The following is a 21,308-nucleotide window of genomic DNA, read 5'->3' as shown; positions in this document are numbered from 1 at the left end:
GCTGCTGCTGCCTGCCCCGGCCTGCTCCTGGCCGTCTTGCTGCTGTTGCTGCCTGCCCTGGACTGCTCCTGGCTGCTCGCTGCTGTTGCTGCCTGCCCTGGACTGCTCTTGGCTGCTCGCTGCTGCTGCTGCTGCTGTTGCTTTCTTCAATCATGGACTGCCCTCCCCGGCTGGGGCAGCAACCTGGGAGACAGAACTTGCAGTTGCTTTTCCAGGACACGCAGCGGTTCATCGCTTCCAGTTTTCCTTCTTCATTTGGGACAAGAGACACAGAGAGAGAGAGGCAGAGTTCATCTGGGAACTCACCCTGCTGCCAGCCGGGCTGTGACACTGATACTGCCATGAGTGTAACTTTCCTCCAGGAGGAAACCTGTTGGTTTGGGGGTTTTTGTTGTTTGTGGTTTTTTTTTTCTTTTCTCTTGTGGTGTTGGGGAAGCGGTTTGCTCTGGTCGGTTTATAGTTATATCTATACCTACATATATCTATATCTATATCTATATCTATATATCTGTTAAGAAGTTATCCTTCTTGTATCCATTGTCTGATTAAAGTTCCTTTTCTTAAATTTGATAAAGAGTGGCATGATTATTGTGGAGGAAACCCTCTCTCCTCCGCTTGTGAGTAAACATTTTGGTTTTTGCCCCTGAAACCAAGACACCTGGTAAATTTATTGTTTTCAGAGGGAGAAGAGTGGGATGTAGGAAAACAATAAAAGAACAAAATACATAGAATGGATGCATTTGTTCTGTAACCCAAGTAGATGTTACAATCATACATACCTGTGTCACATTAGAGCACCACGTTTCCGTTGGAGTTATGACCTAAAAAACAGTGGAAGCCAGAGTAACAGGGGGCAGGTAGTCAGCTTCTTGACTATAGCTTTGAAATAAAGTGCCATAAAACTTTGTACACTTGATTGCAAAAATGGCTTTATTTTTTAATAGATGAAAATTATACCTGGTTCTTTAATTGGATAAGGAAAAGGACAATTTTCTGTCTAAAATCCCTTTCTCTTTATGCTGTCTTGGTCAAATTTCCATTCATAGAGCAGTTAGAAACCTCAGGTTTTCTGCATTTAGAATGGAAAACAGAGGGCAAATTGCCATTGCAGAAAATTCTCTGTTGTGGTCCTTATCCTCTTTTTCCTTCCAGAGACACAGTGCTGCAGAACTAGTCTGATTAGGTGGGATTTGCAAGAAGAGGATTTGAGGAATTGTACTGAGGTACGGAGCTGGTGTGGTAGTGTTTGGATTTATGTTGAGGCTTTCTTGCAGGATTAGTTATTAGTTGCAACTGATACAGTGTTTGTAATTTAACTACACAGTATTTGAAACACTATGCACCTATTTTTTTAATACATTTCATATACTATGGGAATAATGTTGCCAGTTATGCACCTAGGCCGCCGTCACACATTTAAATAGCAAGATCTTGTGCTATCAGTCTCTCTTTGCACAGAATGCTATTATTAAATTGTGGTTCTTCTGTTTCTGCTAAAATGAATAATTCTCCTAAGCAAACAGTAATAAGTGAAATGGCTTTAATTACTTGAATGTTATAGTAACAATTTATTTTCTTTTCTTGTGTTCTCATTACTGAGGATCTTTATAAGAAGACAAGTTAGGAGATGTTGCTAATAGGGCATGTTGATAATAAAATCTTTTTCACTCTTTTCTCTCATTTCATATCCTGCTTTGGGCAATATTTTGGCAGTGGTTTTCTGGGAACAGAGTATCACAACATGGTACTTTATTTTGCTTTTTGGGTCCCATTTTTATTTGCCTTTGGCTACTTTGCACATCCTATAGGATAATAGATAAAGCCACAGTAGGACTCAGGTGTGATAAGTGTTGTTAAGAGTTCCCATAAATTAGAGACAGTGAAAGATGTTTAGTACCTTGAAATTAATCAAAGCAGGACCTAACTTTTCAGTGCCTGGTCTTTGAACAACAATTAAAACCAAGTGTTCCTAACATCTCTCTAAAGGGCATGGGCTGATCTGCAAGTAATGCTGAACACCCCCATTTGGAGTGAGGAGCCAGCTGAAGCAGCTGATAAGAAACATACTGTGATGCTGAAGTCCGATATCTCAAGCTGTTCTTCTCTAGACGTTATCTGAGGGAAGACAGTAGAATGGTACTGTCCTGAAGATATCTATGTGTTGGAAACCCCTCTTGAGCATTGCTGAACTCATATAGTCTTCCACTGAGATAGACAAGGCTACCTGTTTCCAAAATGTCATTGCCAAGACTACTGTTAATATATTTATTATCATTCACTGATATTAAAAACCAAGTGTGCTGAGCTTAATTTTTCTTGGAGGGAGTCACCTACTGTTATGTAACGAGTGAATTTTCACCTGTGAGGCATATGCTGTTAGAGCCCTTTAATTTCAGAAACTCTCTTTTTGAGAGAAATAAAGATGTCATCCTTCATTGAAAGTGGAATTAATGCAAGAAGAATATTTAAGTCCAGTCACTGAATGATCTTATCTAACAGTTACTTCAGTGCTTTGCCCCCGTTTGCTTACAAATCCTCTTTTGTGGAGCTTCTTTGTATTTCCTCTGACATTTTTTCCACATGAATTAGTGTAAATAGCTTTTTTGGTCAACAACAGGTCTTTTTTTGTAGTGAAGTTTCTTGGTTTGGTTTGGTTTGGTTTGGTTTTTTCATTAGCCGAGATGTCTAGACTGTCTTGCCCCCTTATGTTGTATTACCACACTCTTATAGACTTAGGAAAGTTGCCTACCTAGATTAATCTGTGTTCCTATAGAGTATCTATCAACTGTTTCCTGCAAATATAGTTCCTTTATCATGCACTGAAATAAATAGACCAACACCTGAGGTCCATGACTTTCAAAGAAATAATATGCACATTTAAGAAAATGCTAATGGAGTACAATTGTAGAAATACAAGTCTTAGCATAAAAAGTGCAGCAGGACACAATTTTTATCTTCCAGTATTAGGGTTAATATATTACTTACCTCAAAGTCTTTCTTCATTATAGTATTCATTATCTGGTGCAAATCTCATCATCTAATTCAGTTTTTCTGCCTTTGATTAAATTAAATAATTTCATGTATGTCTATTTCTATTTTGATGTCTAACTTATTTTCAACATATGCACCTACTCTTTACTGCAGTCAGCATCCAGCATTTTAGTAGTTTAACCAAATTGCTTTATATGGTCAAAATTTTGTCTCACCTGTGTTCCTCTTAAGTATAGCCAATGTCCATCTAAAGCATTATTTTTATGTCCTCATCATGCATAACAACATTTCCCCAGTTTAGGCTGCATCACAGTAATTGCTGAAAGACAAAAAGCTTTCTCTACTTCCTAGATGAAATAAAGTAAAAATTTGCACTAAAGTTTTCCTTAAATAAAGGTAAAGTGTCAGTAAAACTTTCGAACAGATCTAGTCAAAATTCTAGTCAAAATTCAGCCTGGTTTCCTGTTAGGACCTGATAAGTCTGACTTGGTATTCGGAATTGAAGGGAATTTTAAATTTGAAAGAGAACTTGTAATAATCAACCTTCTTGAATATGACTACAGAGTGAAATGATTATATCTTAATTAGGATTCAAACAACATAATTAAATTTTAAAATCTGTTTTTTATAGATTTTTGAGGCTTACCTGCATCAAGTTTTACATGCATGTCAACTATTTGTACTTAATTAAAATTTTCTCATGAAACAATTTTTAAAATTCTGTTTTCCTCAGTTTAGATTATGAGTTACCACAAAGTAAATGAAGACCTTAGTTTTTACTGTACATTGGAATATTACCTGCTAGTTATTTCAAACATAATGTATATTTGGATTACAGAAATGTCTTTCATATAATGAATGTTGATTCCATACACTACTGAGAGAAAAAGAAAACATGTGCAATGTATATTCATCACATCCATTTGGAAGCTCATAATTCCATTTCTTAGGGTGATTCTGATCCCCCTGGACATATGATATAGTAATTTGCACAGTTAGAAGGGTTAATAATTTAAATAAAATTTTGAAAGAATTTGGAGTTTAAATTACTATATACAAAAGGTAGCTGGAGAATTCAGGAAGGCCTCATACTATGTGAATGAGAGTGTTGCTACCTCAGAGAAAGAAGAGGATAAAATGAGTTAAGAGTAGAACTGCCCTGAATTTGGCCACGCATTCCAGCTATCTTCTTTCTCTAAACTCTGGATTCAATACCAGACATAAAATACATACGGAAAGTTTTACTTGTTTCCTTGACTTGTACACTGTTTCCACTGGTGGCATCTTGTTTCCATTAGCCAAGTGCCTTGTACCAGCTTGCAGTCACCTCTCTTGTCTACTGTCTACCAGACCCAGTCACTAGTGCAGTCATCTCCTGTCATTCAAGCCATGCACAGTTAGGGTTAGGGGCCCCATGAGAGGGAAACTTCAGTTCAAGAGCAGCAATTTAATCTGGTCTTCTATGTACACTGATACACTGAAAAACTGTTACTTGCATTCATAAGTAATTTCTCTTGTTAGTAGCCCTAGTAGCCACTACGAGGAAAGGACATTTCAATTTGGATCATAATTATTTACTAAACCTTTTAAATCCTCTGTGTTTCTTTTGCTGTACTACCAGAAACCTCCTTAGGAGACCAAAGAGAGGAAAGACTTAGGAAACTGTTTGTGGTCTGTGCCACAGGAACACTGAGGGAATGGCGGATAATTTGGCAACCTTGAAATTATCTCCACTCACAGAGCTTCAGACTTGCTAGACATTGAATACCACTACTCTGCCCTTCTTAATGCATTCTCACAAGTTGGACAACATTCTTTATTATCACTGAGAGACTTTAAATTTTACATCAGCAGTAACTAGCACAACAGCACCAGTTTCCAGTCACATTTGATTCATACTCAAATTAGTACCTCTTGGGCAGGATCTGAGCCAAAAGCCTCAGCATGCCATTCAACTGTGTCTCAAGGGTTTCATACATGCTCAGATTATGTATGCCTTTAATCCTATTGCACATTAAACAGCATGAATAGGACAACATCTTGGTCAGCTGAAATCCTAAAACAATATTTAGATCAGACTAACTGGTAATAAGCATCTTGTACTTAGCTGCTCCCCCAAACACAGTGGGTTTTTTCTGACAAGTCTTTCCTTGCCCAATGGGTCAGGGATCAAAAAGACTAAAACTTATAAATGATCCCCTGCTGGCTTCCCAATCACAAACACAGAATCTGTGTGCAAAATCCTTTGGAAGAGTAGAACTAGACACCAAGGTGCATCTGTCCATGAAAATTTTCTCACTATTATCTTTTATTTCCCTCATCTGGATTTTCACACTACTAACACTCAAACTGTATTTGACTCAGGCTTCATTGACAGCATTTTTGTCATATTTGCACACTCACACGTGAGTGCTGTGCACTCAGTGCTTTAGAAACTATAGTACAAAATATCAGTTGTATGCTGCAAGAAATACTTATCTTTCCTTTGCAAGGAGGACTATTTTGATTTTTAGGGACAAATGTGATATTTTGGAACATTATAAGTTGTTGCCATTACTTAGGGCATAAAAGTATCTCAAAGGAATTTGATACTTTAGCTGTTCAGAGTGTTAGAAGAAGTAGGATGGAAGTTATTGTCATGGAACCTAATGAGATGTTCTTTGGTCCAGACAACAAGAAGCGTGAGGACTGTGGTCTTAGCAATTGAAAATTAATGAAATGGAGGAAAACTTGTGTGTGTGTGACTATTTACAAATAAAGTGATGCAGCTGTGAAAAAGAATGGCAAGTTCCAGGATATATCAGACCAGGTTATTTTATCATGGACCAGGATTACTAGTACCATCAAGGAAGACTTTTTTGGGAACATTATATGCATCTGTATTCACAAAATATAGAGCTAAGTGCAGGAAAGATTTATTAGGAACATGCAGTGGCTATTTTGTGATAATAAATTTAAAATATCTAACTTCCTTAGAGTTAATAAAAGAAGGTTTAGAGGGAATGTAATAACTCAGAAACACAGTCAGAGCTTAATATTCAAGAGAAAAAACAGCTTTTATATCAAGGAATTAAATCAACATAGGGAAAATTATAATAAATTGGTCAGAAATACATTTCGTTTGCTAACTAGGTGATCTGTAACCATCCAAGAAATTAGTTTCTAGTTCCCAAATAGGGCAGTGCAGTACAAGATGGTGCTAAGATAAAGAAATTTGAAAACTTGCAAAGAGAATTCTGGGGAAAAAAGAGACTAGGTTTGTGATAGAAATTATTAGGTATCCAATTGTTGTGGTTTGAAACCTTGGCATAATGCCAAGTATTCACCACAACAATGCAGGCCCAAGGGAAAAGGAAAACCCCCTAAAACTTAAAACAGGACTGGTTTATATATTTACACAGAAAAGGGAAAATTAAAAGCAAAATGCAATATAACACATATACCCAAAGGTAAAAAGTATTAATAACTTCCCACTCCCCACCCCTGGCAACTCTGCCTGCAAACCACCTAAGACAGCTTAACCTCCTGAGGAACAGACCCAAGCAGAGAGAAAATGAAGAATAAACATTTTACTTCCCCGAGATAAAATAGCGGTGAGCGGCGATGGGCCTAGTTATCACAAAACAGTCACAGCAGGTCTTGTGACTACCACAGCCATGATCAGAAAGACAGAAGTTTCCTCCTCCCTCTCTTTTTATATCTGAGATGATGTCAGAATATAGTATGGAATACCATTGGCCAGTAGAAGTCAGATGGCCTAACGCAGCTCGAGTAAGCTGATAATACAAGGCCTGCTCTAAATTAAAAGCCTAAATCTGGGCTTAACTAAATCTCATCACACCAATGTGTCAAGGGAGTTGAGATGAGTGCTGTCTATTTACATTGAATACAGATTGCATTAATCTTGTGCTTTGCATGTCTGATAGCTACCTCTGGAAGCAAGGAGGGAGTATTTTCATATCTTGATAAACAAGTTTTTTACAGGAAGGAAAGTTCTCTTTCCTAAGTGTTGGAAATTGACCATAGTTAGAGAAAACATATGGAAAGAATATTCAGATGCTTCTACTGTTATTCTACTGAGATTAATGTTCAGCATCATACTATTGTATCTCTCATTTATACAGGGTAAAATGGACACTTAGTTTGGCTTTAGAAGAAAAGATTTTCTTGAAATTCGAAGCACTTTTGCACTATGGAGCATAGTACTTGCATTCTGGGCTCACTTGAGAGTTTTATTTAAATGCTTCCCTGGTAATGCAGGGACAGAGCTATTGGAAGTGACCATGGCCTCTCTTGTGTCCTTTCTGTGGCATACTGTAGTTTTGATTTTTACTGAAGGTCTTAATTTTCCTTTGGTCCTGGGAAATGTGATAGGTGAAAGAAAGCAAAATAGGAGTTATGTGGATAAATCTAAAATAAACATCTGTCACACACTTAGCTGAGATTGTAAATGAATGGACTCAATGACCCAAGTGGTGCCTTTCAATCCAATCTTTCTGAATCTCTCAGGTCCCAATCCCATGACTATACACATTTAATCCTTCCCCTGTGCCACCAATTTCCCCTTAATCTCACAGATTCAACACTTGCTCAAATCCCACATACTTCTCACAAATACACTAAAGTATTTCACATTCCCCATCATCGTCCTTCTCTGAACTAAAGATGTGCCTTAAAACTCTCAGAAAATTAATCTCTTTTCCATCAAAATAGCAGTACTCCCAACAAATGCAGCTTATTTTCATACCCCAAATGCAAAATCTCCCATGTTGCTAATTTTTCTTTCAGACTCATAAATTTCCCCTCACCCTTTATTAGAATCATCACCCACCCAAACCAATCCCTTTCTAAAAGTGAGCAAAACATATCCCATTACCATGACACAGAAAGACTTTCTGTGTCTAGTCCAAATAGTGCTTCTAAATAAATCACTCCAACAGAGTTCTGTCTTAATGTTCTTTTTCCACGTAAAATATTTTGCATTTCTTTTAACATATTGCCAGTATTTCTTGGGGATATGTCTTTCCCATCTCAGTGCTGGGAGACAAGTCCCTTTATGATCACATGAGGAAAGTTCATTCAAAATACAGAAATAGTGAATATTGAATGATGAATACTGAAATAATACTTGGTTTCAGCTGCATGACGAAAGGCAATGAACCCAATCTGAAACTCTAAAAAAAATACCTTTCCAAACTGTATTGCCATTGTTACTGGCAAATAAACAGTGGGAAAATGCCATGGCTACATTTGAGTGTATTCTTAGTTACCTGAACAGACACACTGAGAATTTATGCTCAAGGAGCATTTTCTAATTCATGCATTTAAGGAAAGTTTACCACAACTCTTACAGTAAAGCAATCACTTGCTTAAGATGGACTGATGGTACACTTTCAGTTCTTAAAGAAGGAATGTTTTTAATGAACAGTGTGAAGAAAATTGGCCTTAAATCCCACCTTTGCCATTCCCTCTGTTACCTATAGTCTTACACTTATATTCTCTTTATATCTGTTTCTTCCTGTGAATATTTTTTATAATAATTCTTCACTAATTCACAGGGGTGTTGAGATGTGAACACTAATTAATTCATGCCTTCATAGCATATTTGGCTAAAAGATGCTATGCAAGTAATAACTTCATTATTTTTAATAATATTTGTTTAGACTATGTTAAAACCTTTCAAACAGATACCACTAATTTTACATTTTCCTTCAAATTTCTCAGACTGATTTATCTAAACAGTAAGGAAGAAAATGATTATGCAGAAGGGCCAAGTATAAGGGTAGCTACATTTTAAAAGCAGATATTTTAAAAATAACATGTAAAATTCAGCAAAGTCAGGGAATACAGAGAGGCTTCTGTCAGGTTAGAATGATAAATGAAAAGGCTCTAGTGGCCCTTCTGTTTGTTTAGACCTCTTGTTCCTGCTACAACTCTGCACAAAACTAGCAATGAAGTGCCTACTGTTAAAACATAACATAACCTGACAATGATCAGCCCAGAGGGCTTTTCCAAGAGAAGGCCATATTGTTCTGTGTGGGGAAGTGCTCTACCACGAGATGTCCTGAGACGTGAAGGAAAGCACCGAGTGCGGAAGACTTTCCAGTACATTAGTACTATATGAAAGGAGCTGACCATTCATACATTAATATTGCCTTGTCCTAAAGACTGACATATGGGAAAGCACTGCATCAGATTTTCTATAGACAGCTTGTTTTCTCCTTGTTTTATAACAACAGGCATGAAGTGCAAAATACACCAGATTTAACATTATAGAGCCTAAACGGATTTTGTGTATAGTTAAGATACTTAACTTTTATATTGTGCAGATGACTGAACAATTATAGATCCCATTATTTTTTTACCATGCACTTTCTGTAAAGCCAGTACAGAATGCTTTCCTTGGGAACAGCTTTAACATTAAGCATATTATATACCAACCAGGCCATTTGTAGTTAAGCAGTTTTCTGCTAATGGCTCTAAAGTACTCTGGTTTTGACTCCAGAGGTGTTTTGAATATCATGAAAGGGACTGAGTTTTATGATACATTTAAGATCTTTATTCAAGTAAAGTAAAGCAGCTTGATGCTGTGTTGAAGATAAAATAAGAATGAATGACATTTTTCATGACAATTAATGCAAAAAGAATAATAACTGGTATTTTCAAAAAGTCTACATCGAAATTTAAAAAATATTGCTCTGTAATTTTTTATTTCTTTTTCTTTTTTCATTCTTTCCTATTATTTGTCTCTATGTAGAATTTTGACATATCAAGTTGTCTACTTGTGCATATCAACTTATTCAGTGTACAGAAACAGTAAACACTGATAACTTGATAACTTTGAGGAAACACATCATGTATAAATCTTTCCAGTTTGCATGGGTGGTTTTCAATTATGCCTGAATTTCACCAAAGTTTGTACATCTCTGGAAAGATGCAGGTTTTTCACAGCTTGATCATTTGGCTGTATCACTTATTCACTGCCTTTTTTTTTTTTTAATGTGAGCTCATGAAATAGCTGGAGCGGGTCCACAGAGATAGTGCTAGACAGATAGTTGGTATATCTCTAGTGCTTTCTCACACAAAACAAGACTCTGTTCTGCCTTTTTTTTTTTTTTTTTGAGGTGAACAAACCTACAGCAAGCTACCTCTGTCTTGTAATAGCTCAAAGTTGTTATGGTTAAAAAAAAAAGAATTTGTGGGTGAGGAACAAAAAATGAGCTGTGATGAGAGACAAGTAACCTTGCCCCATCCAGCATGAAGCAGAAACAAGTATTTCTAAAAACTGTCTGATCCTCACACTCTTCAGGCCTTGTGGTACAGGAGAAACTTGATTGATATGCACATTGCAAAAGGATTAGGGAAATAAAAAAAGCTAGTCTTGGGAAGAATGCTGGAGGACATTTTAGAGGTTCCTCTCTCCTCTTTTTTTAACTTTTTTGGGGTTTTGGGGGGGTTTGTTATTTTTTTTTTTTTTAGTATTGAGAAGATTGATTTAAAGTTGAAACACCATCAATTTTATTTTAGGATAAATTTTCTATTGATTCACAGTAACACAAGCTAAGCATCACTGGTGGCTAATATGACATCAGCAGAGACTGAATATTTTTTCAAATCCATATACAGGGTTTGAATTTGATCAGTTCTCAAGAAATATTTTGGTGAATATTGTCTTATATTTCTCTGTGAAGTCAAGCTAGGAGAAAAATGTTACCACCTATCTGTAAAACTATGAAGACATCTTCTCTTATGCTGACAGTCCTTAAAAAGAGTTTAATTTTAAAGGAATCCTCACAAGCAATATAATTTTCTCACATATAATGAATATTCCCTCTGCTATTCACTAGATCAATCCATGCAGTCAGACATACAGTCTGACAAAAGGATCCAAGATGCAGGGAAATTAGCAATAGAAAGAAATCAGCAAATCAACCTTTATGCATTTAATAGACTGCTGCACATTCCCTCCAGTTTCAAGCTCTGCATGAGCATATGTTTCCTCTTTTTTTTTTGTTTTCTAGAAAGCACTCAAGGGGCTTCTCTGAAAGCAGAGAATGAAAGGTTGAGTTTGCCAACACTTCCCTGTGCAGGTGCTTCGCTCACTTTGTGAACACTAAGCTACATGAGTGATTCTTTCTGTTTACAACTATGATACAACAGCACAAACTCAAGGAAAGTATCTGTGCAACTGCTGATTTTCCCCAATGTCTTAGAAATGATTAAGTGTTCCCACTGAAGCAGATAATGAAGAACTCTGAGCAAAGAGTTTTGGTTTTCCTCTTTTTTTTTTTTCTTGTTCTGCATCTATATGCAGATTGTTTCAGATGACAAGAATATTATTATAAATGTGCATGTAAATATTCTTGATTCACGCAACATTTTTCAGGAATCAGCCCTAACTCAGATGTTGAAATCATGACCAGTTATCAGCATGTGGTGACTAGGTGATTATCTGCTAATTATAGGTCTAAATGTAATTTTATTAATTGTAGCTTGATACAAGCTAGAAAACATTTAGCAAACATATTTCATTATTGGAAATCATAATTGAGGGATACATCTAATTTCTAGTTCCTAGGGTTCAGATTTTAAGAGTTGATGTAACACACCTAGGGATCCCTCTGCCCTTTGTCTGGGCAGTTTCGTTTTCTTCTGCTTTGTGAAAGCCCCATTAAGAGTGTACAGTAAAACATAGTCCCGTTGCATCAAAGGCCTGGCCACTGGTCCTTTGAAAATGCTGCATACAACCTAGGATGATTATCTCAGCTTTTACTGTTAGTGCTAAGTCTTATTTTCCCCTATTTCAATTAAATGTCAAGATTTAACAAAAAATCAGGAGGATTGGCAAAAAGCGTTCTCTTGATAATTAAATTTTATTTAAGTAACTAAATATGCATTGTAACAAGGCTAAAACCATAAGTCATTGCTTGTAGGGATCTTAAACCATCGGGTGTTGAATTCCTGCACCAGAGCATGTTTAATGATGTTGAGCATAGCGGAACAGAGGCAATGGGGGAATATGACAAACAGACTTCCTGGAATACACTATTTGGTGTTGATGAGGCACTTCACCGAAGCATGCCTGCTGAAGCAAAGTAGGAATTTGAGCTCTGGCCTCCCACATAGTGGGTCTGTATTTTAACAACCAGGGTACTGTAAATAACAGGAATGCTTCCCTCCAGGGTAACTTGTGGGACAGAGCTCATCAGACCCTTTCACAGAAACACAGGAAAAGATGACTGAGTATTCCAGATGGTCATAATATTATGAATCTGATGAAAAGGGTGGTTTGAATCTCAGGCCTGCTGGCCCTTATTTTGCTTCATTTAAAAATACTTTACCTTAAAAGTTCTAGGATTTGGCTCTAGGACACTAGGATTTCAACAGCTTCCTTTTCATGCTCTTCAAGTTCAAGGTGAATTCTGGAAGCAGTCTTTTGTTTGAATTTGTCTGTACAAATAGATTTATTCCTGAAGATAGTTTCCTTCTGAATCTTCTTGTTTAGAAACAAGTTCTGCTAACTTTCTCACCAAAAGTGCACTTTTCTGCTTATGTATTTTCCTCTTTGAGATTTTCCTATTTTTAACAATATGTAAGGAAGACTGAAAAGGTAATGTTCAAACACCTTTCCACAGGAGTCATTCTTCTTATATTGACTAGAGAATAACCCATCAGTTTTAGTCACAAAACACAAATTTGGTCTCACCCTACTTTGGCCTTGCAGACCTATTAAAACTGAGTGATCTAGAGGAGATTCTAGTGCATCCTGTGCACCATTTTAAAATAAATAAGCCTATACTTCAGGAAGTTACGGTAGACTAATCGCAAGGCCATGCCAAGAGAAGGACAACTTGAATCTTTATTGCTAAGGGCAGAATTAGAGTGAAAAGCAGTTACATAGATATGCCAGAAAACCCAAATTAGCCTGCATTTATAGTTGGATGGAGGAAATCTCATCCAGTTGTCAGAAACTTTTGTAGATTTTTGTAAAGTGGGTAAATTTTGAAAACAGAACAGCCAAGACACAAGAAACATTCTAAATCACTGTTCTGAAATGTTGTGGAGGAGTCACATGTAATGAAGTGTTTTACTGCGATTCAGTAATGTTCAAAGAGTAACACTCAAGTATGAGAAAGCGATAATTTCTATGCTGAAGGGTTTAAATTTATTGTAGTAGCCAGGATTTTTATCAGAAAATAGGAAGAAAGAAAGATTTTATTATAAGTGTTGTGGTATTAAACCTCTCACTTCAAAGTTTAGGTCATATCAGGAAAAGAATGCTTACCATAGGACACTACTTGCCTATAACATGTATTCTCCAGTAAAGCAATAATGTTTGGAAATCATGTGGGTACTAAACAATTGGAATAACAATGTTGCTTCAATACAAGTTGCCCTAACAAAATGGGAAATAAGAATTTTGCCTTCCACTTCTGACCCCAATATTTCTTCATCTTCCTTGAATGTATTTAACAACAATACTGAGAATCAGATTGTTGAGCAAAGCTATTCAGTGGTCAAATGTATGTTGTCAGAGAGTTCATGAAAAAGTCATTAGCTCTCCTCCCCTCCTCTTTCACTGTCAGGCAGAATCATGTCATAAATACAGCCACTTGTCTAGCAGGATATCAATCTATCCAGGTATCACCCACTTCCTGTCTCTGGCCATATGTTTCTGTTATTTATGTCAAGAAAATAGCATTTACACAACCGCTGCTAGTTGTTTACAGAAGTTTAACTCCTGTGATATAGTCCCACTTGTGTTGCATGCTTTTAACCCATAGATAATACATGAGATTGTACATTTTAAAATATGCTACCACATGCATGATAGAATAAACACAGACTTGAACTGACAGCACCATCTGCCAAACACAGTCAATGTCAGGGGAATCGTCTCTGAACAATATTCTGCTGCTCCCCCATGAGATGAGGCTATTTTTTCTCATGGTATAACTACACTAAATTGGACTTGTTCATTTGGTACTCAAATTGTTAAAAAGCTCAGAAGCAGAAGGGACTTAGGCCTCCTAAGAAGCACTGCACAGGAATAGTGGAAACTGAACAATTGTCACATAGGTTTTTCTTGTTCTTACCACTAGTCACATTCTTGTTTACATACGCACACCTGAAATAAACCTGCAAGCAATGTATACACAACACCTAGATACTCAGTGCTCTGAAATCATGGAAAATTCATAACATTAATGTTTAAATGGCCCATCTGAAAATTATATAGGGCAATCTGCTTTCAGATGCAGTCTAGCTGTTAGCAGTGAGACATTAGCAATAGTTGTATTTTTCCCTGTTAGAAACCCACATTATTCACAGTCATGAACAAAATAAAAAGGTAAAAGTGATACTTAACTGCGTTCCTTTTTAATATTTTAAAATTCATAAACATTAGCCTGTTCATTTGAACTCATATATTCATTCTCGAGAGCTGGCTTTATTATCAGATTATTACCTAGAGACAGCTGCTAGGATTAAGAGGGGGAAATATGCTTTCTCATGGCCTACAACAGGAGGAAACTTAAAGCTGGAAGATACCTCATCATCATGGCTAGGCTTCACAAACGAAGATTTGGGAAGGGCACTACCCACGCTAGCTGCAAGCATGCTGATGGCTAAAAAGGCTGATATGCGATAGGCAGGTCTGGTCACAAAAGGCACAGCAGAATGTCGCTTTAGGTGATATTGGTGAGGAATGGTTCTTTCTGCGTTGTCTTTTTCCTCGAGACTGACTCTGCATGCATTCTCAAAGGAAGCAGCAGTATTGTGAATGGTGTGTCTCCATGAATCCCATTTGGAGGCCAGAGTGGACCATTGATGGCAGTCAATATGGCCAAGGCTGAGGTGTTGTTTCAGGGAGTGCTTGCATCTCTTCTTCGGGGCTCCTCTCTTGCGGCAGCCAGTGGCGAGTTCACCATAGAGCACAATCTTCGGGAGGCAGTGATCCTCCATCCTGGAGACATGCCCTGCCCAGTGCAGCTGCGTTCTCATCAGCATGGCCTCAATACTGCTGACCCCTGCCTCTTCAAGAACAGACACGTTGGTCACGTAATCAGACCAGTGGATGTTTAGGATTGAATGGAGGCAGCACTGATGGAAGTGTTCAAGAACCCGCAGGTGGTGGCAATAGATGACCTGGGATTCAGACCCATATAAGAGAGTAGACAGAACAATGACTCTGTAGACACTGATCTTTGTACTTTTCTTCAGGTGTTTATTGGACCAGACTCTTTTATGGAGTTTTCCAAAGGCTCTGTATGCCTTTGCTAGCCTGTTGTCTATCTCTTTGTCGATCTTACCATCAGAGGAAATGATTCTTCCCATATAGGTGAACTGCTGGACTGACTTAAGCTCTGAATTGCCTATGATGATGTGAGGATGATGGAAGACTTCCTGAGGTGCAGGTCGGTAGAGAACTTCTGTCTTCTTCAAGCTGACTTCCAGCCCAAAAAGCTCAGCAGCCTCTGCAAAGCAGGATGTTAGGCTCTGCAGAGCTGCTTCTGTGTGAGCAACGAGGGCAGCATCATCAGCTAAAAGCAGCTCACGGATAAGGTGATTCAGGGTCTTGGTGTGGGCCTTCAGTCGCCTTACGTTGAAGAGGCTTCCATCGGTACGATATCAGATGTAGATGACGTTTTCTTCATCGAGATCTGCTGTGGCTCTTTGGAGCATCATGCTGAAGAAGATTGTGAATAGAGTTGGTGCAAGAATGCAACCTTGTTTCACACCAGTAGTTATTGGAAAGGGCTCAGAGAGTGCATCGCCATATCTGACTTGTCCACGCTGATCCTCATGTAGCAGGATGATCATTTTGAGGAACTTGGGGGGACATCCTAAATGTTCCAAGATCTGCCACAGGCCTTTTCTGCTTACAGTGTCAAAAGCTTTGGTGAGGTCAACGACAGTTACATAGAGACCTTTGTTCTGCTCCCTACACTTCTCTTACAGTTGTCTGAGAACAAATACCATGTCTGTGGTGCTCCTATTGGCTCTGAAACCACACTGGCTTTCAGGTAGAAGTTCTTCTGCAATGGTGGGTACTAATCTGTTCAGAAGTATTCTTGCAAGAATTTTACCAGCAATGGAGAGCAAAGTAATACCTCGGTAATTTGAGTAGTCTGATTTTTCTCCTTTCTTCTTGTACAGGGTGATGATGACTGCATCACGGAGATCTGATGGTAGTTCCCCTTGTTCCCAGCAACGCACAACAAGCTCATGGAATTTAGCGTGGAGCGCTTGACCTCCATGTTTCCAGATTTCGGGTGGAATTCCATCAACCCCAGCTGCCTTGCCAGTTTTCACCTGTTGTATGGCCTTAAGTGTCTCTCCCATAGTAGGGGCTGCATCCAATTCATTTTTCACCGGTTGTTGTGTAATGTGCTGAATTGCTGAGCCTTGGACTACATGGTTGGCACTGAAGAGAGTCTGAAAGTGCTCAGACCATTGGTTCAGGATGGAGGTTTTATCTATTAGAAGCATTTTGCCATCTGCACTGAGTAGGGGGCTTTCAACCTGGTGTGTGGGTCTGTACACTCCTTTCAGGGTCTCATAGAATCCTCTTTGGTCACCCAAATCTGCCCATTGTTGTGTCTTTTCGGCTAGGTTGAGCCACCATTTGTTCTGGATGTCTCAGAGTTTCTGTTGGAGCTCACTGCATGCAAGACGAAAGGCAGCTTTTCTTACATGACAAGATGGCTGAGGAAGGTGTGCTTGGTGAGCAGTTCTCTTCTTCTTCAACAATTCCTGAATCTCTTGATTGTTTTCATCAAACCAGTCTTTGTTTTTCTTGGAGGAGAACCCTAGGGACTCTTCAGAGAACTGCAGGATGCAATTTTTAATATGTTGCCAAAGCGCTTCAGGAGAGGGATCTATGGGATTATCTTTAAGTCTAGTTAGAAGGTTTACCTGGAAGCTGTCTCTCACTGTGGCTGTTTGGAGATTGCTGACTTGGAGCCTCCTCCTTGGAATGCCGCCTCTCTTAGGTTTGGCTTGAGGTGGAGGTTAAGTTTTCAGCGCACAAGGTGATGGTCTGTTTGACATTCTGCACTCGGCATCACTCGAGTATGACAGACATCCCTGACATTTCTCTGTTGTACTAAGATATAGTCATGAGGTGCCAGCGCTTGGATCGAGGATGCATCCAAGTTTCTCAGGCTGTCTTTCTGTTGAAAGATAGTGTTGGTGATGGTGAGCTGCCATTCTGCACAAAACTGTAGCAGGAGATGTCCGTTGTCGTTGCAGTTTCTAACGCCATGCTTGCCCAGGACTCCTTTCCAGGCTTCAGAATTCTTGCCTGCTCTGGCATTGAAGTCACCAAGGATTATGATCTTATCACCTGCAGGAACCTTTTGGGTGAGGCAGCGCATGTCTGTGTAGAATTTATCTTTTTCCACTGGGTCAGCTTGGAGAGTTGGGGCACATACGCTAAAAAGAACAACATGTTGTTTGCTGTGTAGAGGGAGGCGTAAGGACATAACGCGATCGGAATGACCTGTCAGCAGATTTTCAAGTTTGGAGGCAATGGAGTTTTTAGTCATGAAGCCAACTCTGAAAGGTGTCTTTTGGTTTTGGGTTTGCCTGACCAGTAGAGTGTGTAGCTGGCACCATGTTCTTTAAGGCTGCCTTTCTCGTGAAGACGAACTTCACTGAGAGCAGCAATGTCGATGTTGAGTCGTGACAGTTTGTGGGCAATTACAGCAGAACGATGCTCAGGACATCCACTATCCCCAGTATCAAGCATGGTTCTGATGTTCCAACATGCATATGTTAGTTTGAACACACCTTTGCAGACAGGTGTATGCCTTTGAAATCTCTTTGTTCTTGTTTGACCGCATGGAAGATGCCAGTTGGCCGCAGTTATCCAACTGGGTGTGGAGATGAGCTTTGTTTAGGCCACCTTTTCCAGACCCCTCTCCATGTGGAGCAAGCAGTGCTGTCCTTAGGAAAGGCTTCTTGGTCGTTCAGGATGCAACCCCACGAGACTGTCATCTCCCGGGTCAAGTCTCGAATGACCAATATCCTGAATCGCCTGCATGCAGGGTTGGGTCTGCGGCTTCCAGCTGCTTCCTATCACCTGCCATTTTTGACCCTCGCCTGTCGCTACAGGGTTTTGCAATGGCTGTGAACCCTTCAAGCCTGCGCAATGGATTTTTTAGGTGAGGCACAGTGTGCGCAGAACTGGCCCCACCCTTTACTCCTAAGGTTCATTTGCCAGGGCCTAGCAAGCTTGGACGGTGACAGCGAATACCTCAGGACAAAGTTTTGGTTAGAGTATCCTTCTCTTAGATGGATGGCCTTACAGGGCTAAGCGAGCTCCATCTGCCCAGGTTTGGGGTTGGAGTTGTCCTTCTCCTAGGACAGTTGCCAGACGGCTAGCAAGCCCATCCTGCCCGTGGACACACTTTGTCTGACCCTTCAGCTGAGACGTGTCTGGCGTGGGAGACCCTACCAGTGGCACAAGCTACCGCCAGCATAGCTCTCAACCTCATGAGGGCACACAAGCTTCTCTCGCACGACAAGGGGGTGTTCCCGGAGAGGGGAAGATCCCTACATAACTTACAATCATCAAGGAAATTAAACCAAGACTGCAACAAATTTCTGAAGGAGTATATTTCTGCCTTCCAAGCACCAAATCTTAGAGTGTTAATAGACACAAGTGACAAGTGACCTGTGTTATTACCTGGTCAGGCTGGCTAGAAGTCCATTTCTTGGAACTTTTTGGCAATGACAGTTGTCCACATCCCACACTGTGATAATCTTAAAACTTAGAATAGCTCATAGTTGGATCTATCATAGACTTAGATTTCTCTGTTCATACTCCTTCTGCCACCTCTACGTGGGCCCATGCAGCCAGGATATGCAAAAGTCGCAGAGAAACTGTCACTGTCAATATCCCAGTAAATAAGTCCACACATATGCAAAATGCCCAATGCATTCTGACTTCACCCAGCTAATTTTTCTTCCATGAATTAGGGGTGCAATGCATGTTTGGCACACTTCTGGAATACTTGGACAAAAATGGAAGTCTTCATGGCAAGCAGAGGTTTGGCCTGTTCACAGAGAAACTTGGAGCTCTGTTTCTGAATCCTAAGTTTGCATGATAGGAGCCGCCTCTCTCACTTTTGGAGTGCTGGATTTGCTGTAGCCATGGGATTGTGGGCTTTGGTTTTGACAATGCATCCTATCCCAGACCTGAAGATACACTTCTTAATGAAAATGTTTTCAGAAAGGTTCCAGAGAAAAGTTTTAGTTCGGATGAAGCATCCTTTTGTTATAATAAAGCTCTATTGAAGAATTCCTGACCATTCCTACTTGCTGGCATCCAAATTTCCATTTTGCACAGTGAAATCACATTGGTTCTGTTATTGTCAAGGCCTTCTCTCCTTGCAAATGGCTGTTGAACAAGGTATGTGCTGTTCTAAAGTATTATTTGATGTAATATAAGTAGATTTGAATGTAATATTTTGTTTAATGTCAGTCATTCCTTGTTATTTTATTACATCAGTACTAAATAAGTTTGTAAGCAGATAACTAGTGAAAGACATAAAAAGCTGTATTGTGATTCATTATTATATTTTTGCTGCACTATTTGTAGAACAAGATATCTTTGAAACATTCTCTCTAGGAAAGCCCCAAAGACGCTGAGATTTTCTTGTTTCCTCTCAGATATGACCTATTTGAAAATGAAAATAAAGTTAAATCATGTTCTCACAATAAAAATTGTAAAATGAGCATATTTTCAATTTTATATATATATATATATATTAGCATTTTGAAAAGGAACATAGTTAAGAATGTTATAACTGAAAAATTCATTTTACCATAATTTGGTAGCATGTCACCTTTGTTGTAATTTGCTTCCTTTTTTACTATATTGTCTCGGTTTGAGGGGAAAAAAACAAAAAATGTTTTACCCACAAGCAGGGGAGGGGCCTCCTCCACGATAATCACACCACTCTTTATCAAATTTAAGAAAAGGAATTTTAATACAAGAAGGATAACTGCTGTATATATATATGTAAACAGACTAGTGCAACCCACTTCCCCAACACCACAAGAGAGGGAAAAAAAAACAACAAAACCAAAAGAAACAAAACAACAACAAAACCCAGCAGGTTTTTTTCTCCGGGAGAAAAGGTTATACTTAAGTGTCCTTGTCACAGCCCGGCTGGCTGCAGAGTGAGTTTCAGTCCCTCTCCAGCGAAACAGACGAGCAGTGAGCTTTCAGATGGACTCAGTCTCTTCCCCCTGTGTTCCCCGTCCAAGAAGCAGAAAGGTACGAGCAACCAGCAGCAAATCCAAGGCAGGTAGCAACAGCAGCGCGGCACGAAAAGTAGTCCGAGGTGGGCAGCGGCAAGACAGCCAGGAAAAAAACCCCAGCAGTAACCAGCAGGGCAGCCTGCCTCCTTCGAGCCCCCACTCCCCCGTTCCACCGAGCCAAGACTCCGGAGAATATCCAAAAAAAACCCCAAAAGAGACAAACCTGCCCCCCCCCCAGCGATCAACAGTTAATTGCTTCTTTTGTTAACCGCTGGCCTGGGCAGTTAAGTGGCAGGGGAGAAAATTTACATAATAATCCCAAACTACAACATATATATATAGAGGCTACTGTAGATGAGAACTAAGTAGAATACAGATAGAATTGTGACTTACCACCATGACAAATCACTGTGATTACAGGGAATCACTTGCTGTATGAGTTTTCAAATGATGTAGTTCTCTGACCTTTATTTTTTCCCTGCAGATTGGGTGGAGGAGATGAGGGGACGAGAGAATAGGATAAGTGAGATTTGACTGTTCAGGGTGGGGTTTTTAAGAATCATTTTTGTGAAAGCTGTAGCGTTTTTCAGAGCAGAGATCTTTGGATATTTATGGATTTAACACATAGTCACAGAAGAGGTAAAATTTCAGAAAAGTGCAGTTTGAAGGGAACATCTCTTCCAGCCTCCTATTCCAAGTAGGGCAAGATTTTGATAAGTTTGCTCCGGATCTTGTATGCGCCCTGGATGAGAAGAATGTCAGCAGCTTCTTTCGGTAGTAAACTGCCATCTCGGTGACCTCTTTTCTACTTGCATCTAATTGGGATTTTGTATGATGAAAAATCTAAATGTTACCTCTTGTCATTTTAGTGTGCATCTCAGAGAAGTGTCTGTCTCTGTTTTCCCCACAAGTTTCGTTCTTCCTCCTTGAGGAAATTGAAGGCCTCAATTAGATAGACCCTTATTAAGATTGTCTTTTGTAGGCTAAAAAATGCACTGCCTTGTCTTTCTGCCTGTATGTTGTGTGATCCAGCCCCAGGTAGTCAA

This window comes from Pithys albifrons, chromosome 4, assembly GCF_047495875.1.
Source record: "Pithys albifrons albifrons isolate INPA30051 chromosome 4, PitAlb_v1, whole genome shotgun sequence".
Lineage (NCBI taxonomy): Eukaryota > Metazoa > Chordata > Aves > Passeriformes > Thamnophilidae > Pithys > Pithys albifrons.
This window is presented reverse-complemented; position numbering follows the sequence as displayed.